Genomic DNA, 26,917 nt, shown 5'->3' on the forward strand with positions numbered 1-26,917 from the left:
ACTGCGCGAATCGACGGTATCTCGTAAGGAAAGAAAGAGCAGCAGATGCTGCTGAGGACTCTCCCTCGAGCGTTTCCGATGACTTCTTGAGCTCTTATTCGACATGGCATTCAGGCAGTCAAGGGTGCTGTCGATTGTTTCACACGAATGCGAAATACCGGCATTGTGCGTTTCCGCAAAGTGATTTTTACGCCACAATGGCGATCGTCCTACAAGTTGTATCACATGTGGAGGGCAGAGCGTAGCAGTTTCCGTGGTGTAGCGGTTATAACGTCTGCCTAACACGCACAAGGTCCCCGGTTCGATTGCGGGCGGAAACAAGTTTTCGTCGCACTGCCGCCGAGCCCAGGCGCCGTGCCGCTAACGAAGCGATCGCCTTTGGTGACATCTTTTGCAATAACGACTGCGCGAATCGACGGTATCTCGTAAGGAAAGAAAGAGCAGCAGATGCTGCTGAGGACTCTCCCTCGAGCGTTTCCGATGACTTCTTGAGCTCTTATTCGACATGGCATTCAGGCAGTCAAGGGTGCTGTCGATTGTTTCACACGAATGCGAAATACCGGCATTGTGCGTTTCCGCAAAGTGATTTTTACGTCACAATGGCGATCGTCCTACAAGTTGTATCACATGTGGAGGGCAGAGCGTAGCAGTTTCCGTGGTGTAGCGGTTATAACGTCTGCCTAACACGCACAAGGTCCCCGGTTCGATTGCGGGCGGAAACAAGTTTTCGTCGCACTGCCGCCGAGCCCAGGCGCCGTGCCGCTAACGAAGCGATCGCCTTTGGTGACATCTTTTGCAATAACGACTGCGCGAATCGACGGTATCTCGTAAGGAAAGAAAGAGCAGCAGATGCTGCTGAGGGCTCTCCCTCGAGCGTTTCCGATGACTTCTTGAGCTCTTATTCGACATGGCATTCAGGCAGTCAAGGGTGCTGTCGATTGTTTCACACGAATGCGAAATACCGGCATTGTGCGTTTCCGCAAAGTGATTTTTACGCCACAATGGCGATCGTCCTACAAGTTGTATCACATGTGGAGGGCAGAGCGTAGCAGTTTCCGTGGTGTAGCGGTTATAACGTCTGCCTAACACGCACAAGGTCCCCGGTTCGATTGCGGGCGGAAACAAGTTTTCGTCGCACTGCCGCCGAGCCCAGGCGCCGTGCCGCTAACGAAGCGATCGCCTTTGGTGACATCTTTTGCAATAACGACTGCGCGAATCGACGGTATCTCGTAAGGAAAGAAAGAGCAGCAGATGCTGCTGAGGACTCTCCCTCGAGCGTTTCCGATGACTTCTTGAGCTCTTATTCGACATGGCATTCAGGCAGTCAAGGGTGCTGTCGATTGTTTCACACGAATGCGAAATACCGGCATTGTGCGTTTCCGCAAAGTGATTTTTACGCCACAATGGCGATCGTCCTACAAGTTGTATCACATGTGGAGGGCAGAGCGTAGCAGTTTCCGTGGTGTAGCGGTTATAACGTGTGCCTAACACGCACAAGGTCCCCGGTTCGATTGCGGGCGGAAACAAGTTTTCGTCGCACTCAGCAAGACACTTGCTACGATCTCTACTGTGACCATTTAAATCAACTTCAAACGTTCCACCAGCAGGGTGCACATGGCTCAAATGAAACTGTTTCAGAACTGGTTGTCGGATTTAGCGCTGACTTGGAGGCCTGGAAATGCGCGAAACAGCCGCCGCCATGCGGTTTGTTAGCACACCGTTGTACAAAACGCAAGGGCTCGTCCGGGATTTGAACCCGGGACCTCCTGCACCCGAAGCAGGAATCATACCCCTAGACCAACGAGCCTGTTCGTTCCGAAAACACACTGCATGTGAATGACGCCACCGTTGATGGTCTCACCATGTACGGCTGCAGCTCACCCAGCGTTCTCTCTGGCTGTCGCGGTTGGATTGTTTTCATCGACTTCTTGTACTATAGGAACCTCACGAATCGGAGGGAGCTCGTAGCCGATGCCCTTGCTAACACAGAAGGAAAACTGTTGCTACCACGAGTCTCCGGGTGGCACATCAGACGAACCGTCGTTTCCGTGGTGTAGCGGTTATCACGTCTGCTTTACACGCAGAAGGTCCCCGGTTCGATCCCGGGCGGGAACACAACAATTTTAATCCGTATATCGGATTTCATTTCCGGGATGACCGCACGGATGCGTATGCAGAGACAATCAATGTCATATTCTAGATGGATAGGGCGTCATTTTACTGTCAAATACTGTTGCTCTCTTATTGCACCGGTATTTGGTAACTGAGAACGCCCCTAGCTCCATTATGGCTGGCAAAATATACAACCCGGTTCTTCAGGGCTACTTCAGGTGCGCTTCCTACTGGCTATCCTGAGCTCGCGCTACTCGCCTTGTCACGGCTGTGACAAAGTGTGAAGGTAACTAATAATGAGAAACTCTTAGCCACGCTCAGTCTTACGTCCCACCCATTGGTTGTTGCCGTCGCTAGTAAGATGAAGGTAGACTGTCGCACAATCAAGCTGAATCTCCACTCACGGTGCACATATTCCGCAAAGACAACCTTGTTTTCCGTTGCAAGAAAAATTACCGTCTGCCTTTCTACCGAATTCCACCTACGTACTTTACTGGTGCCGGATTCTTGTTATATCCACGTGATATAACAGGCGTCTTACTCTTCATTGAGGAGCTGCAACCGGGACTGAGTTCCACCTACTCTTCAGCACGGTCAAAATGGCAGGGCTCGTCCGGGATTTGAACCCGGGACCTCCTGCACCCAAAGCAGGAATCATACCCCTAGACCAACGAGCCACCTGCCCGCACCACTCAAGCTAATCACAAGTAGTGCATCTCCCAGGGAACACAAACTTTCACGTGAATTCGCAAGATAAGCGCTTTCTGCAGGCAGCACTCACCACTGATGAGAAGAATATTAAAGGCGCCGAATAAAAAGCGAAATAACTTCATCGAACTCTGCTTATGAACAGCCGGCAGTGCCTCAGTTTCCGTATGTGGTTTCTCAGGGTTAAGAGAAGGCGAATGCACTAAACAAAATAACATCGGGAAAGCAAGCACCAACTCATAATGAAAATATTGAAGAATATACTGCAAGCAAAACTTCCAGAAGACGAATACTGAAGACGCCACAGACAAAAGAATTATTCTATGCAGCAACGATCATCTAGGAAGCGTGAATTGCATGTGCCGCTCCACCACACAACTTCTTTTGATACTGTTTTACTTATTCTAAATTTTCATTACCTGATCGTCTCTAGAATACTGTGTGATTATCACGTGGTTTCCTCCTTCCAACAGCGATAGTGGTAAGTAAATCGACTACAAAATCTTTCAAAGTAGGTCAGACACCAAAAAAAAAAAAAAAAAAAAAATCGGAGCTGCGTGTAGCTCATGTCATTCTGCTTCAAAGGTAATTCAGCGGCTGGGAGTAGTGGCGTACTCCTGTAATCCAAGCTTCCGGGAGGCCGTTGTGTGGGAGAGATCTGGAAACAACTACAGATTCGGCCGTTTCACGAGCTCAGGAACGGCCGCGGTACTTTCATCGAGCTCTGCAGATCGACAGATGACAGTGTGGAAATTTCGGCAAGCGGTGGCTAAGGGTTAAGAGAAGCCGAACGCACTAAACACAAGAACGTCGGGAAACCGAAGCACGTAACTATAAGATTGCGGAATGCAGTGCAAAAGCAAAACTTCGAGAAGACCAACTCTGAAGCCATCGGCGCGCTAGGAGTTACTCCGCGCAGCAGCGATCATCTAGGAAGAGCGAGACGGGGGTGTCGCTCGACCACACAATAAATTTTTACTTAATCCAAATTTGCAATACCGGTTCGTCACTAGAATACTGCGCCTTGGTTCTTCCAAAAGCGATAGTAATAAGCACGTCGACTGCAGCGTCATTTAGGGTAGTGAGTCAGACATGGAGAGGATAAAAGGCGGGTGGAATGTGCAACGACAGGGGCCATTGCAGGGCGGGCGCCGACTCCTTGCGCTGTGGCGCCGGCGGCGGCCTGGAGGGGCTGGGGCTGCTGGTGCCTCCATGTAGAGCTGCCGCCGAGCCCAGGCGCCGTGCCGCTAACGAAGCGATCGCCTTTGGTGACATCTTTTGCAATAACGACTGCGCGAATCGACGGTATCTCGTAAGGAAAGAAAGAGCAGCAGATGCTGCTGAGGACTCTCCCTCGAGCGTTTCCGATGACTTCTTGAGCTCTTATTCGACATGGCATTCAGGCAGTCAAGGGTGCTGTCGATTGTTTCACACGAATGCGAAATACCGGCATTGTGCGTTTCCGCAAAGTGATTTTTACGCCACAATGGCGATCGTCCTACAAGTTGTATCACATGTGGAGGGCAGAGCGTAGCAGTTTCCGTGGTGTAGCGGTTATAACGTCTGCCTAACACGCACAAGGTCCCCGGTTCGATTGCGGGCGGAAACAAGTTTTCGTCGCACTGCCGCCGAGCCCAGGCGCCGTGCCGCTAACGAAGCGATCGCCTTTGGTGACATCTTTTGCAATAACGACTGCGCGAATCGACGGTATCTCGTAAGGAAAGAAAGAGCAGCAGATGCTGCTGAGGACTCTCCCTCGAGCGTTTCCGATGACTTCTTGAGCTCTTATTCGACATGGCATTCAGGCAGTCAAGGGTGCTGTCGATTGTTTCACACGAATGCGAAATACCGGCATTGTGCGTTTCCGCAAAGTGATTTTTACGCCACAATGGCGATCGTCCTACAAGTTGTATCACATGTGGAGGGCAGAGCGTAGCAGTTTCCGTGGTGTAGCGGTTATAACGTCTGCCTAACACGCACAAGGTCCCCGGTTCGATTGCGGGCGGAAACAAGTTTTCGTCGCACTCAGCAAGACACTTGCTACGATCTCTACTGTGACCATTTAAATCAACTTCAAACGTTCCACCAGCAGGGTGCACATGGCTCAAATGAAACTGTTTCAGAACTGGTTGTCGGATTTAGCGCTGACTTGGAGGCCTGGAAATGCGCGAAACAGCCGCCGCCATGCGGTTTGTTAGCACACCGTTGTACAAAACGCAAGGGCTCGTCCGGGATTTGAACCCGGGACCTCCTGCACCCGAAGCAGGAATCATACCCCTAGACCAACGAGCCTGTTCGTTCCGAAAACACACTGCATGTGAATGACGCCACCGTTGATGGTCTCACCATGTACGGCTGCAGCTCACCCAGCGTTCTCTCTGGCTGTCGCGGTTGGATTGTTTTCATCGACTTCTTGTACTATAGGAACCTCACGAATCGGAGGGAGCTCGTAGCCGATGCCCTTGCTAACACAGAAGGAAAACTGTTGCTACCACGAGTCTCCGGGTGGCACATCAGACGAACCGTCGTTTCCGTGGTGTAGCGGTTATCACGTCTGCTTTACACGCAGAAGGTCCCCGGTTCGATCCCGGGCGGGAACACAACAATTTTAATCCGTATATCGGATTTCATTTCCGGGATGACCTCACGGATGCGTATGCAGAGACAATCAATGTCATATTCTAGATGGATAGGGCGTCATTTTACTGTCAAATACTGTTGCTCTCTTATTGCACCGGTATTTGGTAACTGAGAACGCCCCTAGCTCCATTATGGCTGGCAAAATATACAACCCGGTTCTTCAGGGCTACTTCAGGTGCGCTTCCTACTGGCTATCCTGAGCTCGCGCTACTCGCCTTGTCACGGCTGTGACAAAGTGTGAAGGTAACTAATAATGAGAAACTCTTAGCCACGCTCAGTCTTACGTCCCACCCATTGGTTGTTGCCGTCGCTAGTAAGATGAAGGTAGACTGTCGCACAATCAAGCTGAATCTCCACTCACGGTGCACATATTCCGCAAAGACAACCTTGTTTTCCGTTGCAAGAAAAATTACCGTCTGCCTTTCTACCGAATTCCACCTACGTACTTTACTGGTGCCGGATTCTTGTTATATCCACGTGATATAACAGGCGTCTTACTCTTCATTGAGGAGCTGCAACCGGGACTGAGTTCCACCTACTCTTCAGCACGGTCAAAATGGCAGGGCTCGTCCGGGATTTGAACCCGGGACCTCCTGCACCCAAAGCAGGAATCATACCCCTAGACCAACGAGCCACCTGCCCGCACCACTCAAGCTAATCACAAGTAGTGCATCTCCCAGGGAACACAAACTTTCACGTGAATTCGCAAGATAAGCGCTTTCTGCAGGCAGCACTCACCACTGATGAGAAGAATATTAAAGGCGCCGAATAAAAAGCGAAATAACTTCATCGAACTCTGCTTATGAACAGCCGGCAGTGCCTCAGTTTCCGTATGTGGTTTCTCAGGGTTAAGAGAAGGCGAATGCACTAAACAAAATAACATCGGGAAAGCAAGCACCAACTCATAATGAAAATATTGAAGAATATACTGCAAGCAAAACTTCCAGAAGACGAATACTGAAGACGCCACAGACAAAAGAATTATTCTATGCAGCAACGATCATCTAGGAAGCGTGAATTGCATGTGCCGCTCCACCACACAACTTCTTTTGATACTGTTTTACTTATTCTAAATTTTCATTACCTGATCGTCTCTAGAATACTGTGTGATTATCACGTGGTTTCCTCCTTCCAACAGCGATAGTGGTAAGTAAATCGACTACAAAATCTTTCAAAGTAGGTCAGACACCAAAAAAAAAAAAAAAAAAAAAAAAAAATCGGAGCTGCGTGTAGCTCATGTCATTCTGCTTCAAAGGTAATTCAGCGGCTGGGAGTAGTGGCGTACTCCTGTAATCCAAGCTTCCGGGAGGCCGTTGTGTGGGAGAGATCTGGAAACAACTACAGATTCGGCCGTTTCACGAGCTCAGGAACGGCCGCGGTACTTTCATCGAGCTCTGCAGATCGACAGATGACAGTGTGGAAATTTCGGCAAGCGGTGGCTAAGGGTTAAGAGAAGCCGAACGCACTAAACACAAGAACGTCGGGAAACCGAAGCACGTAACTATAAGATTGCGGAATGCAGTGCAAAAGCAAAACTTCGAGAAGACCAACTCTGAAGCCATCGGCGCGCTAGGAGTTACTCCGCGCAGCAGCGATCATCTAGGAAGAGCGAGACGGGGGTGTCGCTCGACCACACAATAAATTTTTACTTAATCCAAATTTGCAATACCGGTTCGTCACTAGAATACTGCGCCTTGGTTCTTCCAAAAGCGATAGTAATAAGCACGTCGACTGCAGCGTCATTTAGGGTAGTGAGTCAGACATGGAGAGGATAAAAGGCGGGTGGAATGTGCAACGACAGGGGGCATTGCAGGGCGGGCGCCGACTCCTTGCGCTGTGGCGCCGGCGGCGGCCTGGAGGGGCTGGGGCTGCTGGTGCCTCCATGTAGAGCTGGCTGCCGCCGAGCCCAGGCGCCGTGCCGCTAACGAAGCGATCGCCTTTGGTGACATCTTTTGCAATAACGACTGCGCGAATCGACGGTATCTCGTAAGGAAAGAAAGAGCAGCAGATGCTGCTGAGGACTCTCCCTCGAGCGTTTCCGATGACTTCTTGAGCTCTTATTCGACATGGCATTCAGGCAGTCAAGGGTGCTGTCGATTGTTTCACACGAATGCGAAATACCGGCATTGTGCGTTTCCGCAAAGTGATTTTTACGCCACAATGGCGATCGTCCTACAAGTTGTATCACATGTGGAGGGCAGAGCGTAGCAGTTTCCGTGGTGTAGCGGTTATAACGTCTGCCTAACACGCACAAGGTCCCCGGTTCGATTGCGGGCGGAAACAAGTTTTCGTCGCACTGCCGCCGAGCCCAGGCGCCGTGCCGCTAACGAAGCGATCGCCTTTGGTGACATCTTTTGCAATAACGACTGCGCGAATCGACGGTATCTCGTAAGGAAAGAAAGAGCAGCAGATGCTGCTGAGGACTCTCCCTCGAGCGTTTCCGATGACTTCTTGAGCTCTTATTCGACATGGCATTCAGGCAGTCAAGGGTGCTGTCGATTGTTTCACACGAATGCGAAATACCGGCATTGTGCGTTTCCGCAAAGTGATTTTTACGCCACAATGGCGATCGTCCTACAAGTTGTATCACATGTGGAGGGCAGAGCGTAGCAGTTTCCGTGGTGTAGCGGTTATAACGTCTGCCTAACACGCACAAGGTCCCCGGTTCGATTGCGGGCGGAAACAAGTTTTCGTCGCACTCAGCAAGACACTTGCTACGATCTCTACTGTGACCATTTAAATCAACTTCAAACGTTCCACCAGCAGGGTGCACATGGCTCAAATGAAACTGTTTCAGAACTGGTTGTCGGATTTAGCGCTGACTTGGAGGCCTGGAAATGCGCGAAACAGCCGCCGCCATGCGGTTTGTTAGCACACCGTTGTACAAAACGCAAGGGCTCGTCCGGGATTTGAACCCGGGACCTCCTGCACCCGAAGCAGGAATCATACCCCTAGACCAACGAGCCTGTTCGTTCCGAAAACACACTGCATGTGAATGACGCCGCCGTTGATGGTCTCACCATGTACGGCTGCAGCTCACCCAGCGTTCTCTCTGGCTGTCGCGGTTGGATTGTTTTCATCGACTTCTTGTACTATAGGAACCTCACGAATCGGAGGGAGCTCGTAGCCGATGCCCTTGCTAACACAGAAGGAAAACTGTTGCTACCACGAGTCTCCGGGTGGCACATCAGACGAACCGTCGTTTCCGTGGTGTAGCGGTTATCACGTCTGCTTTACACGCAGAAGGTCCCCGGTTCGATCCCGGGCGGGAACACAACAATTTTAATCCGTATATCGGATTTCATTTCCGGGATGACCTCACGGATGCGTATGCAGAGACAATCAATGTCATATTCTAGATGGATAGGGCGTCATTTTACTGTCAAATACTGTTGCTCTCTTATTGCACCGGTATTTGGTAACTGAGAACGCCCCTAGCTCCATTATGGCTGGCAAAATATACAACCCGGTTCTTCAGGGCTACTTCAGGTGCGCTTCCTACTGGCTATCCTGAGCTCGCGCTACTCGCCTTGTCACGGCTGTGACAAAGTGTGAAGGTAACTAATAATGAGAAACTCTTAGCCACGCTCAGTCTTACGTCCCACCCATTGGTTGTTGCCGTCGCTAGTAAGATGAAGGTAGACTGTCGCACAATCAAGCTGAATCTCCACTCACGGTGCACATATTCCGCAAAGACAACCTTGTTTTCCGTTGCACGAAAAATTACCGTCTGCCTTTCTACCGAATTCCACCTACGTACTTTACTGGTGCCGGATTCTTGTTATATCCACGTGATATAACAGGCGTCTTACTCTTCATTGAGGAGCTGCAACCGGGACTGAGTTCCACCTACTCTTCAGCACGGTCAAAATGGCAGGGCTCGTCCGGGATTTGAACCCGGGACCTCCTGCACCCAAAGCAGGAATCATACCCCTAGACCAACGAGCCACCTGCCCGCACCACTCAAGCTAATCACAAGTAGTGCATCTCCCAGGGAACACAAACTTTCACGTGAATTCGCAAGATAAGCGCTTTCTGCAGGCAGCACTCACCACTGATGAGAAGAATATTAAAGGCGCCGAATAAAAAGCGAAATAACTTCATCGAACTCTGCTTATGAACAGCCGGCAGTGCCTCAGTTTCCGTATGTGGTTTCTCAGGGTTAAGAGAAGGCGAATGCACTAAACAAAATAACATCGGGAAAGCAAGCACCAACTCATAATGAAAATATTGAAGAATATACTGCAAGCAAAACTTCCAGAAGACGAATACTGAAGACGCCACAGACAAAAGAATTATTCTATGCAGCAACGATCATCTAGGAAGCGTGAATTGCATGTGCCGCTCCACCACACAACTTCTTTTGATACTGTTTTACTTATTCTAAATTTTCATTACCTGATCGTCTCTAGAATACTGTGTGATTATCACGTGGTTTCCTCCTTCCAACAGCGATAGTGGTAAGTAAATCGACTACAAAATCTTTCAAAGTAGGTCAGACACCAAAAAAAAAAAAAAAAAAAAAAAAAAAAAAAAAAAAATCGGAGCTGCGTGTAGCTCATGTCATTCTGCTTCAAAGGTAATTCAGCGGCTGGGAGTAGTGGCGTACTCCTGTAATCCAAGCTTCCGGGAGGCCGTTGTGTGGGAGAGATCTGGAAACAACTACAGATTCGGCCGTTTCACGAGCTCAGGAACGGCCGCGGTACTTTCATCGAGCTCTGCACATCGACAGATGACAGTGTGGAAATTTCGGCAAGCGGTGGCTAAGGGTTAAGAGAAGCCGAACGCACTAAACACAAGAACGTCGGGAAACCGAAGCACGTAACTATAAGATTGCGGAATGCAGTGCAAAAGCAAAACTTCGAGAAGACCAACTCTGAAGCCATCGGCGCGCTAGGAGTTACTCCGCGCAGCAGCGATCATCTAGGAAGAGCGAGACGGGGGTGTCGCTCGACCACACAATAAATTTTTACTTAATCCAAATTTGCAATACCGGTTCGTCACTAGAATACTGCGCCTTGGTTCTTCCAAAAGCGATAGTAATAAGCACGTCGACTGCAGCGTCATTTAGGGTAGTGAGTCAGACATGGAGAGGATAAAAGGCGGGTGGAATGTGCAACGACAGGGGGCATTGCAGGGCGGGCGCCGACTCCTTGCGCTGTGGCGCCGGCGGCGGCCTGGAGGGGCTGGGGCTGCTGGTGCCTCCATGTAGAGCTGGCTGCCGCCGAGCCCAGGCGCCGTGCCGCTAACGAAGCGATCGCCTTTGGTGACATCTTTTGCAATAACGACTGCGCGAATCGACGGTATCTCGTAAGGAAAGAAAGAGCAGCAGATGCTGCTGAGGACTCTCCCTCGAGCGTTTCCGATGACTTCTTGAGCTCTTATTCGACATGGCATTCAGGCAGTCAAGGGTGCTGTCGATTGTTTCACACGAATGCGAAATACCGGCATTGTGCGTTTCCGCAAAGTGATTTTTACGCCACAATGGCGATCGTCCTACAAGTTGTATCACATGTGGAGGGCAGAGCGTAGCAGTTTCCGTGGTGTAGCGGTTATAACGTCTGCCTAACACGCACAAGGTCCCCGGTTCGATTGCGGGCGGAAACAAGTTTTCGTCGCACTGCCGCCGAGCCCAGGCGCCGTGCCGCTAACGAAGCGATCGCCTTTGGTGACATCTTTTGCAATAACGACTGCGCGAATCGACGGTATCTCGTAAGGAAAGAAAGAGCAGCAGATGCTGCTGAGGACTCTCCCTCGAGCGTTTCCGATGACTTCTTGAGCTCTTATTCGACATGGCATTCAGGCAGTCAAGGGTGCTGTCGATTGTTTCACACGAATGCGAAATACCGGCATTGTGCGTTTCCGCAAAGTGATTTTTACGCCACAATGGCGATCGTCCTACAAGTTGTATCACATGTGGAGGGCAGAGCGTAGCAGTTTCCGTGGTGTAGCGGTTATAACGTCTGCCTAACACGCACAAGGTCCCCGGTTCGATTGCGGGCGGAAACAAGTTTTCGTCGCACTCAGCAAGACACTTGCTACGATCTCTACTGTGACCATTTAAATCAACTTCAAACGTTCCACCAGCAGGGTGCACATGGCTCAAATGAAACTGTTTCAGAACTGGTTGTCGGATTTAGCGCTGACTTGGAGGCCTGGAAATGCGCGAAACAGCCGCCGCCATGCGGTTTGTTAGCACACCGTTGTACAAAACGCAAGGGCTCGTCCGGGATTTGAAGCCGGGACCTCCTGCACCCGAAGCAGGAATCATACCCCTAAACCAACGAGCCTGTTCGTTCCGAAAACGCACTGCATGTGAATGACGCCACCGTTGATGGTCTCACCATGTACGGCTGCAGCTCACCCAGCGTTCTCTCTGGCTGTCGCGGTTGGATTGTTTTCATCGACTTCTTGTACTATAGGAACCTCACGAATCGGAGGGAGCTCGTAGCCGATGCCCTTGCTAACACAGAAGGAAAACTGTTGCTACCACGAGTCTCCGGGTGGCACATCAGACGAACCGTCGTTTCCGTGGTGTAGCGGTTATCACGTCTGCTTTACACGCAGAAGGTCCCCGGTTCGATCCCGGGCGGGAACACAACAATTTTAATCCGTATATCGGATTTCATTTCCGGGATGACCTCACGGATGCGTATGCAGAGACAATCAATGTCATATTCTAGATGGATAGGGCGTCATTTTACTGTCAAATACTGTTGCTCTCTTATTGCACCGGTATTTGGTAACTGAGAACGCCCCTAGCTCCATTATGGCTGGCAAAATATACAACCCGGTTCTTCAGGGCTACTTCAGGTGCGCTTCCTACTGGCTATCCTGAGCTCGCGCTACTCGCCTTGTCACGGCTGTGACAAAGTGTGAAGGTAACTAATAATGAGAAACTCTTAGCCACGCTCAGTCTTACGTCCCACCCATTGGTTGTTGCCGTCGCTAGTAAGATGAAGGTAGACTGTCGCACAATCAAGCTGAATCTCCACTCACGGTGCACATATTCCGCAAAGACAACCTTGTTTTCCGTTGCAAGAAAAATTACCGTCTGCCTTTCTACCGAATTCCACCTACGTACTTTACTGGTGCCGGATTCTTGTTATATCCACGTGATATAACAGGCGTCTTACTCTTCATTGAGGAGCTGCAACCGGGACTGAGTTCCACCTACTCTTCAGCACGGTCAAAATGGCAGGGCTCGTCCGGGATTTGAACCCGGGACCTCCTGCACCCAAAGCAGGAATCATACCCCTAGACCAACGAGCCACCTGCCCGCACCACTCAAGCTAATCACAAGTAGTGCATCTCCCAGGGAACACAAACTTTCACGTGAATTCGCAAGATAAGCGCTTTCTGCAGGCAGCACTCACCACTGATGAGAAGAATATTAAAGGCGCCGAATAAAAAGCGAAATAACTTCATCGAACTCTGCTTATGAACAGCCGGCAGTGCCTCAGTTTCCGTATGTGGTTTCTCAGGGTTAAGAGAAGGCGAATGCACTAAACAAAATAACATCGGGAAAGCAAGCACCAACTCATAATGAAAATATTGAAGAATATACTGCAAGCAAAACTTCCAGAAGACGAATACTGAAGACGCCACAGACAAAAGAATTATTCTATGCAGCAACGATCATCTAGGAAGCGTGAATTGCATGTGCCGCTCCACCACACAACTTCTTTTGATACTGTTTTACTTATTCTAAATTTTCATTACCTGATCGTCTCTAGAATACTGTGTGATTATCACGTGGTTTCCTCCTTCCAACAGCGATAGTGGTAAGTAAATCGACTACAAAATCTTTCAAAGTAGGTCAGACACCAAAAAAAAAAATCGGAGCTGCGTGTAGCTCATGTCATTCTGCTTCAAAGGTAATTCAGCGGCTGGGAGTAGTGGCGTACTCCTGTAATCCAAGCTTCCGGGAGGCCGTTGTGTGGGAGAGATCTGGAAACAACTACAGATTCGGCCGTTTCACGAGCTCAGGAACGGCCGCGGTACTTTCATCGAGCTCTGCAGATCGACAGATGACAGTGTGGAAATTTCGGCAAGCGGTGGCTAAGGGTTAAGAGAAGCCGAACGCACTAAACACAAGAACGTCGGGAAACCGAAGCACGTAACTATAAGATTGCGGAATGCAGTGCAAAAGCAAAACTTCGAGAAGACCAACTCTGAAGCCATCGGCGCGCTAGGAGTTACTCCGCGCAGCAGCGATCATCTAGGAAGAGCGAGACGGGGGTGTCGCTCGACCACACAATAAATTTTTACTTAATCCAAATTTGCAATACCGGTTCGTCACTAGAATACTGCGCCTTGGTTCTTCCAAAAGCGATAGTAATAAGCACGTCGACTGCAGCGTCATTTAGGGTAGTGAGTCGGACATGGAGAGGATAAAAGGCGGGTGGAATGTGCAACGACAGGGGGCATTGCAGGGCGGGCGCCGACTCCTTGCGCTGTGGCGCCGGCGGCGGCCTGGAGGGGCTGGGGCTGCTGGTGCCTCCATGTAGAGCTGGCTGCCGCCGAGCCCAGGCGCCGTGCCGCTAACGAAGCGATCGCCTTTGGTGACATCTTTTGCAATAACGACTGCGCGAATCGACGGTATCTCGTAAGGAAAGAAAGAGCAGCAGATGCTGCTGAGGACTCTCCCTCGAGCGTTTCCGATGACTTCTTGAGCTCTTATTCGACATGGCATTCAGGCAGTCAAGGGTGCTGTCGATTGTTTCACACGAATGCGAAATACCGGCATTGTGCGTTTCCGCAAAGTGATTTTTACGCCACAATGGCGATCGTCCTACAAGTTGTATCACATGTGGAGGGCAGAGCGTAGCAGTTTCCGTGGTGTAGCGGTTATAACGTCTGCCTAACACGCACAAGGTCCCCGGTTCGATTGCGGGCGGAAACAAGTTTTCGTCGCACTGCCGCCGAGCCCAGGCGCCGTGCCGCTAACGAAGCGATCGCCTTTGGTGACATCTTTTGCAATAACGACTGCGCGAATCGACGGTATCTCGTAAGGAAAGAAAGAGCAGCAGATGCTGCTGAGGACTCTCCCTCGAGCGTTTCCGATGACTTCTTGAGCTCTTATTCGACATGGCATTCAGGCAGTCAAGGGTGCTGTCGATTGTTTCACACGAATGCGAAATAGCGGCATTGTGCGTTTCCGCAAAGTGATTTTTACGCCACAATGGCGATCGTCCTACAAGTTGTATCACATGTGGAGGGCAGAGCGTAGCAGTTTCCGTGGTGTAGCGGTTATAACGTCTGCCTAACACGCACAAGGTCCCCGGTTCGATTGCGGGCGGAAACAAGTTTTCGTCGCACTCAGCAAGACACTTGCTACGATCTCTACTGTGACCATTTAAATCAACTTCAAACGTTCCACCAGCAGGGTGCACATGGCTCAAATGAAACTGTTTCAGAACTGGTTGTCGGATTTAGCGCTGACTTGGAGGCCTGGAAATGCGCGAAACAGCCGCCGCCATGCGGTTTGTTAGCACACCGTTGTACAAAACGCAAGGGCTCGTCCGGGATTTGAACCCGGGACCTCCTGCACCCGAAGCAGGAATCATACCCCTAGACCAACGAGCCTGTTCGTTCCGAAAACACACTGCATGTGAATGACGCCGCCGTTGATGGTCTCACCATGTACGGCTGCAGCTCACCCAGCGTTCTCTCTGGCTGTCGCGGTTGGATTGTTTTCATCGACTTCTTGTACTATAGGAACCTCACGAATCGGAGGGAGCTCGTAGCCGATGCCCTTGCTAACACAGAAGGAAAACTGTTGCTACCACGAGTCTCCGGGTGGCACATCAGACGAACCGTCGTTTCCGTGGTGTAGCGGTTATCACGTCTGCTTTACACGCAGAAGGTCCCCGGTTCGATCCCGGGCGGGAACACAACAATTTTAATCCGTATATCGGATTTCATTTCCGGGATGACCTCACGGATGCGTATGCAGAGACAATCAATGTCATATTCTAGATGGATAGGGCGTCATTTTACTGTCAAATACTGTTGCTCTCTTATTGCACCGGTATTTGGTAACTGAGAACGCCCCTAGCTCCATTATGGCTGGCAAAATATACAACCCGGTTCTTCAGGGCTACTTCAGGTGCGCTTCCTACTGGCTATCCTGAGCTCGCGCTACTCGCCTTGTCACGGCTGTGACAAAGTGTGAAGGTAACTAATAATGAGAAACTCTTAGCCACGCTCAGTCTTACGTCCCACCCATTGGTTGTTGCCGTCGCTAGTAAGATGAAGGTAGACTGTCGCACAATCAAGCTGAATCTCCACTCACGGTGCACATATTCCGCAAAGACAACCTTGTTTTCCGTTGCACGAAAAATTACCGTCTGCCTTTCTACCGAATTCCACCTACGTACTTTACTGGTGCCGGATTCTTGTTATATCCACGTGATATAACAGGCGTCTTACTCTTCATTGAGGAGCTGCAACCGGGACTGAGTTCCACCTACTCTTCAGCACGGTCAAAATGGCAGGGCTCGTCCGGGATTTGAACCCGGGACCTCCTGCACCCAAAGCAGGAATCATACCCCTAGACCAACGAGCCACCTGCCCGCACCACTCAAGCTAATCACAAGTAGTGCATCTCCCAGGGAACACAAACTTTCACGTGAATTCGCAAGATAAGCGCTTTCTGCAGGCAGCACTCACCACTGATGAGAAGAATATTAAAGGCGCCGAATAAAAAGCGAAATAACTTCATCGAACTCTGCTTATGAACAGCCGGCAGTGCCTCAGTTTCCGTATGTGGTTTCTCAGGGTTAAGAGAAGGCGAATGCACTAAACAAAATAACATCGGGAAAGCAAGCACCAACTCATAATGAAAATATTGAAGAATATACTGCAAGCAAAACTTCCAGAAGACGAATACTGAAGACGCCACAGACAAAAGAATTATTCTATGCAGCAACGATCATCTAGGAAGCGTGAATTGCATGTGCCGCTCCACCACACAACTTCTTTTGATACTGTTTTACTTATTCTAAATTTTCATTACCTGATCGTCTCTAGAATACTGTGTGATTATCACGTGGTTTCCTCCTTCCAACAGCGATAGTGGTAAGTAAATCGACTACAAAATCTTTCAAAGTAGGTCAGACACCAAAAAAAAAAATCGGAGCTGCGTGTAGCTCATGTCATTCTGCTTCAAAGGTAATTCAGCGGCTGGGAGTAGTGGCGTACTCCTGTAATCCAAGCTTCCGGGAGGCCGTTGTGTGGGAGAGATCTGGAAACAACTACAGATTCGGCCGTTTCACGAGCTCAGGAACGGCCGCGGTACTTTCATCGAGCTCTGCAGATCGACAGATGACAGTGTGGAAATTTCGGCAAGCGGTGGCTAAGGGTTAAGAGAAGCCGAACGCACTAAACACAAGAACGTCGGGAAACCGAAGCACGTAACTATAAGATTGCGGAATGCAGTGCAAAAGCAAAACTTCGAGAAGACCAACTCTGAAGCCATCGGCGCGCTAGGAGTTACTCCGCGCAGCAGCGATCATCTAGGAAGAGCGAGACGGGGGTGTCGCTCGACCACACAATAAATTTTTACTTAATCCAAATTTGCAATACCGGTTCGTCACTAGAATACTGCGCCTTGGTTCTTCCAAAAGCGATAGTAATAAGCACGTCGACTGCAGCGTCATTTAGGGTAGTGAGTCAGACATGGAGAGGATAAAAGGCGGGTGGAATGTGCAACGACAGGGGGCATTGCAGGGCGGGCGCCGACTCCTTGCGCTGTGGCGCCGGCGGCGGCCTGGAGGGGCTGGGGCTGCTGGTGCCTCCATGTAGAGCTGGCTGCCGCCGAGCCCAGGCGCCGTGCCGCTAACGAAGCGATCGCCTTTGGTGACATCTTTTGCAATAACGACTGCGCGAATCGACGGTATCTCGTAAGGAAAGAAAGAGCAGCAGATGCTGCTGAGGACTCTCCCTCGAGCGTTTCCGATGACTTCTTGAGCTCTTATTCGACATGGCATTCAGGCAGTCAAGGGTGCTGTCGATTGTTTCACACGAATGCGAAATACCGGCATTGTGCGTTTCCGCAAAGTGATTTTTACGCCACAATGGCGATCGTCCTACAAGTTGTATCACATGTGGAGGGCAGAGCGTAGCAGTTTCCGTGGTGTAGCGGTTATAACGTCTGCCTAACACGCACAAGGTCCCCGGTTCGATTGCGGGCGGAAACAAGTTTTCGTCGCACTGCCGCCGAGCCCAGGCGCCGTGCCGCTAACGAAGCGATCGCCTTTGGTGACATCTTTTGCAATAACGACTGCGCGAATCGACGGTATCTCGTAAGGAAAGAAAGAGCAGCAGATGCTGCTGAGGACTCTCCCTCGAGCGTTTCCGATGACTTCTTGAGCTCTTATTCGACATGGCATTCAGGCAGTCAAGGGTGCTGTCGATTGTTTCACACGAATGCGAAATAGCGGCATTGTGCGTTTCCGCAAAGTGATTTTTACGCCACAATGGCGATCGTCCTACAAGTTGTATCACATGTGGAGGGCAGAGCGTAGCAGTTTCCGTGGTGTAGCGGTTATAACGTCTGCCTAACACGCACAAGGTCCCCGGTTCGATTGCGGGCGGAAACAAGTTTTCGTCGCACTCAGCAAGACACTTGCTACGATCTCTACTGTGACCATTTAAATCAACTTCAAACGTTCCACCAGCAGGGTGCACATGGCTCAAATGAAACTGTTTCAGAACTGGTTGTCGGATTTAGCGCTGACTTGGAGGCCTGGAAATGCGCGAAACAGCCGCCGCCATGCGGTTTGTTAGCACACCGTTGTACAAAACGCAAGGGCTCGTCCGGGATTTGAAGCCGGGACCTCCTGCACCCGAAGCAGGAATCATACCCCTAAACCAACGAGCCTGTTCGTTCCGAAAACGCACTGCATGTGAATGACGCCACCGTTGATGGTCTCACCATGTACGGCTGCAGCTCACCCAGCGTTCTCTCTGGCTGTCGCGGTTGGATTGTTTTCATCGACTTCTTGTACTATAGGAACCTCACGAATCGGAGGGAGCTCGTAGCCGATGCCCTTGCTAACACAGAAGGAAAACTGTTGCTACCACGAGTCTCCGGGTGGCACATCAGACGAACCGTCGTTTCCGTGGTGTAGCGGCTATCACGTCTGCTTTACACGCAGAAGGTCCCCGGTTCGATCCCGGGCGGGAACACAACAATTTTAATCCGTATATCGGATTTCATTTCCGGGATGACCTCACGGATGCGTATGCAGAGACAATCAATGTCATATTCTAGATGGATAGGGCGTCATTTTACTGTCAAATACTGTTGCTCTCTTATTGCACCGGTATTTGGTAACTGAGAACGCCCCTAGCTCCATTATGGCTGGCAAAATATACAACCCGGTTCTTCAGGGCTACTTCAGGTGCGCTTCCTACTGGCTATCCTGAGCTCGCGCTACTCGCCTTGTCACGGCTGTGACAAAGTGTGAAGGTAACTAATAATGAGAAACTCTTAGCCACGCTCAGTCTTACGTCCCACCCATTGGTTGTTGCCGTCGCTAGTAAGATGAAGGTAGACTGTCGCACAATCAAGCTGAATCTCCACTCACGGTGCACATATTCCGCAAAGACAACCTTGTTTTCCGTTGCAAGAAAAATTACCGTCTGCCTTTCTACCGAATTCCACCTACGTACTTTACTGGTGCCGGATTCTTGTTATATCCACGTGATATAACAGGCGTCTTACTCTTCATTGAGGAGCTGCAACCGGGACTGAGTTCCACCTACTCTTCAGCACGGTCAAAATGGCAGGGCTCGTCCGGGATTTGAACCCGGGACCTCCTGCACCCAAAGCAGGAATCATACCCCTAGACCAACGAGCCACCTGCCCGCACCACTCAAGCTAATCACAAGTAGTGCATCTCCCAGGGAACACAAACTTTCACGTGAATTCGCAAGATAAGCGCTTTCTGCAGGCAGCACTCACCACTGATGAGAAGAATATTAAAGGCGCCGAATAAAAAGCGAAATAACTTCATCGAACTCTGCTTATGAACAGCCGGCAGTGCCTCAGTTTCCGTATGTGGTTTCTCAGGGTTAAGAGAAGGCGAATGCACTAAACAAAATAACATCGGGAAAGCAAGCACCAACTCATAATGAAAATATTGAAGAATATACTGCAAGCAAAACTTCCAGAAGACGAATACTGAAGACGCCACAGACAAAAGAATTATTCTATGCAGCAACGATCATCTAGGAAGCGTGAATTGCATGTGCCGCTCCACCACACAACTTCTTTTGATACTGTTTTACTTATTCTAAATTTTCATTACCTGATCGTCTCTAGAATACTGTGTGATTATCACGTGGTTTCCTCCTTCCAACAGCGATAGTGGTAAGTAAATCGACTACAAAATCTTTCAAAGTAGGTCAGACACCAAAAAAAAAAATCGGAGCTGCGTGTAGCTCATGTCATTCTGCTTCAAAGGTAATTCAGCGGCTGGGAGTAGTGGCGTACTCCTGTAATCCAAGCTTCCGGGAGGCCGTTGTGTGGGAGAGATCTGGAAACAACTACAGATTCGGCCGTTTCACGAGCTCAGGAACGGCCGCGGTACTTTCATCGAGCTCTGCAGATCGACAGATGACAGTGTGGAAATTTCGGCAAGCGGTGGCTAAGGGTTAAGAGAAGCCGAACGCACTAAACACAAGAACGTCGGGAAACCGAAGCACGTAACTATAAGATTGCGGAATGCAGTGCAAAAGCAAAACTTCGAGAAGACCAACTCTGAAGCCATCGGCGCGCTAGGAGTTACTCCGCGCAGCAGCGATCATCTAGGAAGAGCGAGACGGGGGTGTCGCTCGACCACACAATAAATTTTTACTTAATCCAAATTTGCAATACCGGTTCGTCACTAGAATACTGCGCCTTGGTTCTTCCAAAAGCGATAGTAATAAGCACGTCGACTGCAGCGTCATTTAGGGTAGTGAGTCAGACATGGAGAGGATAAAAGGCGGGTGGAATGTGCAACGACAGGGGGCATTGCAGGGCGGGCGCCGACTCCTTGCGCTGTGGCGCCGGCGGCGGCCTGGAGGGGCTGGGGCTGCTGGTGCCTCCATGTAGAGCTGCCGCCGAGCCCAGGCGCCGTGCCGCTAACGAAGCGATCGCCTTTGGTGACATCTTTTGCAATAACGACTGCGCGAATCGACGGTATCTCGTAAGGAAAGAAAGAGCAGCAGATGCTGCTGAGGACTCTCCCTCGAGCGTTTCCGATGACTTCTTGAGCTCTTATTCGACATGGCATTCAGGCAGTCAAGGGTGCTGTCGATTGTTTCACACGAATGCGAAATACCGGCATTGTGCGTTTCCGCAAAGTGATTTTTACGCCACAATGGCGATCGTCCTACAAGTTGTATCACATGTGGAGGGCAGAGCGTAGCAGTTTCCGTGGTGTAGCGGTTATAACGTCTGCCTAACACGCACAAGGTCCCCGGTTCGATTGCGGGCGGAAACAAGTTTTCGTCGCACTCAGCAAGACACTTGCTACGATCTCTACTGTGACCATTTAAATCAACTTCAAACGTTCCACCAGCAGGGTGCACATGGCTCAAATGAAACTGTTTCAGAACTGGTTGTCGGATTTAGCGCTGACTTGGAGGCCTGGAAATGCGCGAAACAGCCGCCGCCATGCGGTTTGTTAGCACACCGTTGTACAAAACGCAAGGGCTCGTCCGGGATTTGAACCCGGGACCTCCTGCACCCGAAGCAGGAATCATACCCCTAGACCAACGAGCCTGTTCGTTCCGAAAACACACTGCATGTGAATGACGCCACCGTTGATGGTCTCACCATGTACGGCTGCAGCTCACCCAGCGTTCTCTCTGGCTGTCGCGGTTGGATTGTTTTCATCGACTTCTTGTACTATAGGAACCTCACGAATCGGAGGGAGCTCGTAGCCGATGCCCTTGCTAACACAGAAGGAAAACTGTTGCTACCACGAGTCTCCGGGTGGCACATCAGACGAACCGTCGTTTCCGTGGTGTAGCGGTTATCACGTCTGCTTTACACGCAGAAGGTCCCCGGTTCGATCCCGGGCGGGAACACAACAATTTTAATCCGTATATCGGATTTCATTTCCGGGATGACCTCACGGATGCGTATGCAGAGACAATCAATGTCATATTCTAGATGGATAGGGCGTCATTTTACTGTCAAATACTGTTGCTCTCTTATTGCACCGGTATTTGGTAACTGAGAACGCCCCTAGCTCCATTATGGCTGGCAAAATATACAACCCGGTTCTTCAGGGCTACTTCAGGTGCGCTTCCTACTGGCTATCCTGAGCTCGCGCTACTCGCCTTGTCACGGCTGTGACAAAGTGTGAAGGTAACTAATAATGAGAAACTCTTAGCCACGCTCAGTCTTACGTCCCACCCATTGGTTGTTGCCGTCGCTAGTAAGATGAAGGTAGACTGTCGCACAATCAAGCTGAATCTCCACTCACGGTGCACATATTCCGCAAAGACAACCTTGTTTTCCGTTGCAAGAAAAATTACCGTCTGCCTTTCTACCGAATTCCACCTACGTACTTTACTGGTGCCGGATTCTTGTTATATCCACGTGATATAACAGGCGTCTTACTCTTCATTGAGGAGCTGCAACCGGGACTGAGTTCCACCTACTCTTCAGCACGGTCAAAATGGCAGGGCTCGTCCGGGATTTGAACCCGGGACCTCCTGCACCCAAAGCAGGAATCATACCCCTAGACCAACGAGCCACCTGCCCGCACCACTCAAGCTAATCACAAGTAGTGCATCTCCCAGGGAACACAAACTTTCACGTGAATTCGCAAGATAAGCGCTTTCTGCAGGCAGCACTCACCACTGATGAGAAGAATATTAAAGGCGCCGAATAAAAAGCGAAATAACTTCATCGAACTCTGCTTATGAACAGCCGGCAGTGCCTCAGTTTCCGTATGTGGTTTCTCAGGGTTAAGAGAAGGCGAATGCACTAAACAAAATAACATCGGGAAAGCAAGCACCAACTCATAATGAAAATATTGAAGAATATACTGCAAGCAAAACTTCCAGAAGACGAATACTGAAGACGCCACAGACAAAAGAATTATTCTATGCAGCAACGATCATCTAGGAAGCGTGAATTGCATGTGCCGCTCCACCACACAACTTCTTTTGATACTGTTTTACTTATTCTAAATTTTCATTACCTGATCGTCTCTAGAATACTGTGTGATTATCACGTGGTTTCCTCCTTCCAACAGCGATAGTGGTAAGTAAATCGACTACAAAATCTTTCAAAGTAGGTCAGACACCAAAAAAAAAAAAAAAAATCGGAGCTGCGTGTAGCTCATGTCATTCTGCTTCAAAGGTAATTCAGCGGCTGGGAGTAGTGGCGTACTCCTGTAATCCAAGCTTCCGGGAGGCCGTTGTGTGGGAGAGATCTGGAAACAACTACAGATTCGGCCGTTTCACGAGCTCAGGAACGGCCGCGGTACTTTCATCGAGCTCTGCAGATCGACAGATGACAGTGTGGAAATTTCGGCAAGCGGTGGCTAAGGGTTAAGAGAAGCCGAACGCACTAAACACAAGAACGTCGGGAAACCGAAGCACGTAACTATAAGATTGCGGAATGCAGTGCAAAAGCAAAACTTCGAGAAGACCAACTCTGAAGCCATCGGCGCGCTAGGAGTTACTCCGCGCAGCAGCGATCATCTAGGAAGAGCGAGACGGGGGTCTCGCTCGACCACACAATAAATTTTTACTTAATCCAAATTTGCAATACCGGTTCGTCACTAGAATACTGCGCCTTGGTTCTTCCAAAAGCGATAGTAATAAGCACGTCGACTGCAGCGTCATTTAGGGTAGTGAGTCAGACATGGAGAGGATAAAAGGCGGGTGGAATGTGCAACGACAGGGGGCATTGCAGGGCGGGCGCCGACTCCTTGCGCTGTGGCGCCGGCGGCGGCCTGGAGGGGCTGGGGCTGCTGGTGCCTCCATGTAGAGCTGGCTGCCGCCGAGCCCAGGCGCCGTGCCGCTAACGAAGCGATCGCCTTTGGTGACATCTTTTGCAATAACGACTGCGCGAATCGACGGTATCTCGTAAGGAAAGAAAGAGCAGCAGATGCTGCTGAGGACTCTCCCTCGAGCGTTTCCGATGACTTCTTGAGCTCTTATTCGACATGGCATTCAGGCAGTCAAGGGTGCTGTCGATTGTTTCACACGAATGCGAAATACCGGCATTGTGCGTTTCCGCCGAGCCCAGGCGCCGTGCCGCTAACGAAGCGATCGCCTTTGGTGACATCTTTTGCAATAACGACTGCGCGAATCGACGGTATCTCGTAAGGAAAGAAAGAGCAGCAGATGCTGCTGAGGACTCTCCCTCGAGCGTTTCCGATGACTTCTTGAGCTCTTATTCGACATGGCATTCAGGCAGTCGAGGGTGCTGTCGATTGTTTCACACGAATGCGAAATACCGGCATTGTGCGTTTCCGCAAAGTGATTTTTACGCCACAATGGCGATCGTCCTACAAGTTGTATCACATGTGGAGGGCAGAGCGTAGCAGTTTCCGTGGTGTAGCGGTTATAACGTCTGCCTAACACGCACAAGGTCCCCGGTTCGATTGCGGGCGGAAACAAGTTTTCGTCGCACTCAGCAAGACACTTGCTACGATCTCTACTGTGACCATTTAAATCAACTTCAAACGTTCCACCAGCAGGGTGCACATGGCTCAAATGAAACTGTTTCAGAACTGGTTGTCGGATTTAGCGCTGACTTGGAGGCCTGGAAATGCGCGAAACAGCCGCCGCCATGCGGTTTGTTAGCACACCGTTGTACAAAACGCAAGGGCTCGTCCGGGATTTGAACCCGGGACCTCCTGCACCCGAAGCAGGAATCATACCCCTAGACCAACGAGCCTGTTCGTTCCGAAAACACACTGCATGTGAATGACGCCACCGTTGATGGTCTCACCATGTACGGCTGCAGCTCACCCAGCGTTCTCTCTGGCTGTCGCGGTTGGATTGTTTTCATCGACTTCTTGTACTATAGGAACCTCACGAATCGGAGGGAGCTCGTAGCCGATGCCCTTGCTAACACAGAAGGAAAACTGTTGCTACCACGAGTCTCCGGGTGGCACATCAGACGAACCGTCGTTTCCGTGGTGTAGCGGTTATCACGTCTGCTTTACACGCAGAAGGTCCCCGGTTCGATCCCGGGCGGGAACACAACAATTTTAATCCGTATATCGGATTTCATTTCCGGGATGACCTCACGGATGCGTATGCAGAGACAATCAATGTCATATTCTAGATGGATAGGGCGTCATTTTACTGTCAAATACTGTTGCTCTCTTATTGCACCGGTATTTGGTAACTGAGAACGCCCCTAGCTCCATTATGGCTGGCAAAATATACAACCCGGTTCTTCAGGGCTACTTCAGGTGCGCTTCCTACTGGCTATCCTGAGCTCGCGCTACTCGCCTTGTCACGGCTGTGACAAAGTGTGAAGGTAACTAATAATGAGAAACTCTTAGCCACGCTCAGTCTTACGTCCCACCCATTGGTTGTTGCCGTCGCTAGTAAGATGAAGGTAGACTGTCGCACAATCAAGCTGAATCTCCACTCACGGTGCACATATTCCGCAAAGACAACCTTGTTTTCCGTTGCAAGAAAAATTACCGTCTGCCTTTCTACCGAATTCCACCTACGTACTTTACTGGTGCCGGATTCTTGTTATATCCACGTGATATAACAGGCGTCTTACTCTTCATTGAGGAGCTGCAACCGGGACTGAGTTCCACCTACTCTTCAGCACGGTCAAAATGGCAGGGCTCGTCCGGGATTTGAACCCGGGACCTCCTGCACCCAAAGCAGGAATCATACCCCTAGACCAACGAGCCACCTGCCCGCACCACTCAAGCTAATCACAAGTAGTGCATCTCCCAGGGAACACAAACTTTCACGTGAATTCGCAAGATAAGCGCTTTCTGCAGGCAGCACTCACCACTGATGAGAAGAATATTAAAGGCGCCGAATAAAAAGCGAAATAACTTCATCGAACTCTGCTTATGAACAGCCGGCAGTGCCTCAGTTTCCGTATGTGGTTTCTCAGGGTTAAGAGAAGGCGAATGCACTAAACAAAATAACATCGGGAAAGCAAGCACCAACTCATAATGAAAATATTGAAGAATATACTGCAAGCAAAACTTCCAGAAGACGAATACTGAAGACGCCACAGACAAAAGAATTATTCTATGCAGCAACGATCATCTAGGAAGCGTGAATTGCATGTGCCGCTCCACCACACAACTTCTTTTGATACTGTTTTACTTATTCTAAATTTTCATTACCTGATCGTCTCTAGAATACTGTGTGATTATCACGTGGTTTCCTCCTTCCAACAGCGATAGTGGTAAGTAAATCGACTACAAAATCTTTCAAAGTAGGTCAGACACCAAAAAAAAAAAAAAAAAAAAATCGGAGCTGCGTGTAGCTCATGTCATTCTGCTTCAAAGGTAATTCAGCGGCTGGGAGTAGTGGCGTACTCCTGTAATCCAAGCTTCCGGGAGGCCGTTGTGTGGGAGAGATCTGGAAACAACTACAGATTCGGCCGTTTCACGAGCTCAGGAACGGCCGCGGTACTTTCATCGAGCTCTGCAGATCGACAGATGACAGTGTGGAAATTTCGGCAAGCGGTGGCTAAGGGTTAAGAGAAGCCGAACGCACTAAACACAAGAACGTCGGGAAACCGAAGCACGTAACTATAAGATTGCGGAATGCAGTGCAAAAGCAAAACTTCGAGAAGACCAACTCTGAAGCCATCGGCGCGCTAGGAGTTACTCCGCGCAGCAGCGATCATCTAGGAAGAGCGAGACGGGGGTGTCGCTCGACCACACAATAAATTTTTACTTAATCCAAATTTGCAATACCGGTTCGTCACTAGAATACTGCGCCTTGGTTCTTCCAAAAGCGATAGTAATAAGCACGTCGACTGCAGCGTCATTTAGGGTAGTGAGTCAGACATGGAGAGGATAAAAGGCGGGTGGAATGTGCAACGACAGGGGGCATTGCAGGGCGGGCGCCGACTCCTTGCGCTGTGGCGCCGGCGGCGGCCTGGAGGGGCTGGGGCTGCTGGTGCCTCCATGTAGAGCTGCCGCCGAGCCCAGGCGCCGTGCCGCTAACGAAGCGATCGCCTTTGGTGACATCTTTTGCAATAACGACTGCGCGAATCGACGGTATCTCGTAAGGAAAGAAAGAGCAGCAGATGCTGCTGAGGACTCTCCCTCGAGCGTTTCCGATGACTTCTTGAGCTCTTATTCGACATGGCATTCAGGCAGTCAAGGGTGCTGTCGATTGTTTCACACGAATGCGAAATACCGGCATTGTGCGTTTCCGCAAAGTGATTTTTACGCCGCAATGGCGATCGTCCTACAAGTTGTATCACATGTGGAGGGCA

General features: G+C 50.2%; 25 non-coding genes across 25 annotated transcripts; 9 read left to right on the forward strand and 16 right to left on the reverse strand.

The window, feature by feature from the left end:
- The first annotated feature begins 1,453 nt into the window (after positions 1 to 1,453).
- Trnav-aac (transfer RNA valine (anticodon AAC)) lies at positions 1,454 to 1,526 on the forward strand. Its single transcript has one exon. It is a non-coding gene; the product is annotated as a tRNA-Val (tRNA).
- A 209-nt stretch (positions 1,527 to 1,735) lies between these two features.
- On the reverse strand, positions 1,736 to 1,807 carry Trnap-cgg (transfer RNA proline (anticodon CGG)). The gene has a single exon. It is a non-coding gene; the product is annotated as a tRNA-Pro (tRNA).
- A 235-nt stretch (positions 1,808 to 2,042) lies between these two features.
- Trnav-uac (transfer RNA valine (anticodon UAC)) lies at positions 2,043 to 2,115 on the forward strand. Its single transcript has one exon. It is a non-coding gene; the product is annotated as a tRNA-Val (tRNA).
- Positions 2,116 to 2,717: 602 nt separating this feature from the next.
- On the reverse strand, positions 2,718 to 2,789 carry Trnap-ugg (transfer RNA proline (anticodon UGG)). Its single transcript has one exon. It is a non-coding gene; the product is annotated as a tRNA-Pro (tRNA).
- A 2,251-nt stretch (positions 2,790 to 5,040) lies between these two features.
- Trnap-cgg (transfer RNA proline (anticodon CGG)) lies at positions 5,041 to 5,112 on the reverse strand. Its single transcript has one exon. It is a non-coding gene; the product is annotated as a tRNA-Pro (tRNA).
- Positions 5,113 to 5,347: 235 nt separating this feature from the next.
- Positions 5,348 to 5,420, forward strand: Trnav-uac (transfer RNA valine (anticodon UAC)). The gene has a single exon. It is a non-coding gene; the product is annotated as a tRNA-Val (tRNA).
- Positions 5,421 to 6,022: 602 nt separating this feature from the next.
- Trnap-ugg (transfer RNA proline (anticodon UGG)) lies at positions 6,023 to 6,094 on the reverse strand. Its single transcript has one exon. It is a non-coding gene; the product is annotated as a tRNA-Pro (tRNA).
- A 2,260-nt stretch (positions 6,095 to 8,354) lies between these two features.
- On the reverse strand, positions 8,355 to 8,426 carry Trnap-cgg (transfer RNA proline (anticodon CGG)). Its single transcript has one exon. It is a non-coding gene; the product is annotated as a tRNA-Pro (tRNA).
- A 235-nt stretch (positions 8,427 to 8,661) lies between these two features.
- On the forward strand, positions 8,662 to 8,734 carry Trnav-uac (transfer RNA valine (anticodon UAC)). The gene has a single exon. It is a non-coding gene; the product is annotated as a tRNA-Val (tRNA).
- Positions 8,735 to 9,336: 602 nt separating this feature from the next.
- Positions 9,337 to 9,408, reverse strand: Trnap-ugg (transfer RNA proline (anticodon UGG)). The gene has a single exon. It is a non-coding gene; the product is annotated as a tRNA-Pro (tRNA).
- A 2,270-nt stretch (positions 9,409 to 11,678) lies between these two features.
- Trnap-cgg (transfer RNA proline (anticodon CGG)) lies at positions 11,679 to 11,750 on the reverse strand. The gene has a single exon. It is a non-coding gene; the product is annotated as a tRNA-Pro (tRNA).
- Positions 11,751 to 11,985: 235 nt separating this feature from the next.
- Positions 11,986 to 12,058, forward strand: Trnav-uac (transfer RNA valine (anticodon UAC)). Its single transcript has one exon. It is a non-coding gene; the product is annotated as a tRNA-Val (tRNA).
- A 602-nt stretch (positions 12,059 to 12,660) lies between these two features.
- Positions 12,661 to 12,732, reverse strand: Trnap-ugg (transfer RNA proline (anticodon UGG)). Its single transcript has one exon. It is a non-coding gene; the product is annotated as a tRNA-Pro (tRNA).
- A 2,244-nt stretch (positions 12,733 to 14,976) lies between these two features.
- On the reverse strand, positions 14,977 to 15,048 carry Trnap-cgg (transfer RNA proline (anticodon CGG)). Its single transcript has one exon. It is a non-coding gene; the product is annotated as a tRNA-Pro (tRNA).
- Positions 15,049 to 15,283: 235 nt separating this feature from the next.
- On the forward strand, positions 15,284 to 15,356 carry Trnav-uac (transfer RNA valine (anticodon UAC)). Its single transcript has one exon. It is a non-coding gene; the product is annotated as a tRNA-Val (tRNA).
- Positions 15,357 to 15,958: 602 nt separating this feature from the next.
- Trnap-ugg (transfer RNA proline (anticodon UGG)) lies at positions 15,959 to 16,030 on the reverse strand. Its single transcript has one exon. It is a non-coding gene; the product is annotated as a tRNA-Pro (tRNA).
- Positions 16,031 to 18,274: 2,244 nt separating this feature from the next.
- Trnap-cgg (transfer RNA proline (anticodon CGG)) lies at positions 18,275 to 18,346 on the reverse strand. Its single transcript has one exon. It is a non-coding gene; the product is annotated as a tRNA-Pro (tRNA).
- A 235-nt stretch (positions 18,347 to 18,581) lies between these two features.
- On the forward strand, positions 18,582 to 18,654 carry Trnav-uac (transfer RNA valine (anticodon UAC)). The gene has a single exon. It is a non-coding gene; the product is annotated as a tRNA-Val (tRNA).
- A 602-nt stretch (positions 18,655 to 19,256) lies between these two features.
- Trnap-ugg (transfer RNA proline (anticodon UGG)) lies at positions 19,257 to 19,328 on the reverse strand. Its single transcript has one exon. It is a non-coding gene; the product is annotated as a tRNA-Pro (tRNA).
- A 1,838-nt stretch (positions 19,329 to 21,166) lies between these two features.
- On the reverse strand, positions 21,167 to 21,238 carry Trnap-cgg (transfer RNA proline (anticodon CGG)). The gene has a single exon. It is a non-coding gene; the product is annotated as a tRNA-Pro (tRNA).
- Positions 21,239 to 21,473: 235 nt separating this feature from the next.
- On the forward strand, positions 21,474 to 21,546 carry Trnav-uac (transfer RNA valine (anticodon UAC)). Its single transcript has one exon. It is a non-coding gene; the product is annotated as a tRNA-Val (tRNA).
- Positions 21,547 to 22,148: 602 nt separating this feature from the next.
- Trnap-ugg (transfer RNA proline (anticodon UGG)) lies at positions 22,149 to 22,220 on the reverse strand. The gene has a single exon. It is a non-coding gene; the product is annotated as a tRNA-Pro (tRNA).
- A 2,087-nt stretch (positions 22,221 to 24,307) lies between these two features.
- Positions 24,308 to 24,379, reverse strand: Trnap-cgg (transfer RNA proline (anticodon CGG)). Its single transcript has one exon. It is a non-coding gene; the product is annotated as a tRNA-Pro (tRNA).
- Positions 24,380 to 24,614: 235 nt separating this feature from the next.
- Trnav-uac (transfer RNA valine (anticodon UAC)) lies at positions 24,615 to 24,687 on the forward strand. The gene has a single exon. It is a non-coding gene; the product is annotated as a tRNA-Val (tRNA).
- A 602-nt stretch (positions 24,688 to 25,289) lies between these two features.
- Positions 25,290 to 25,361, reverse strand: Trnap-ugg (transfer RNA proline (anticodon UGG)). Its single transcript has one exon. It is a non-coding gene; the product is annotated as a tRNA-Pro (tRNA).
- Positions 25,362 to 26,917: the final 1,556 nt, after the last annotated feature.

Source organism: Schistocerca nitens, chromosome 2 (genome assembly GCF_023898315.1).
Source record: "Schistocerca nitens isolate TAMUIC-IGC-003100 chromosome 2, iqSchNite1.1, whole genome shotgun sequence".
NCBI classification, from domain to species: domain Eukaryota; kingdom Metazoa; phylum Arthropoda; class Insecta; order Orthoptera; family Acrididae; genus Schistocerca; species Schistocerca nitens.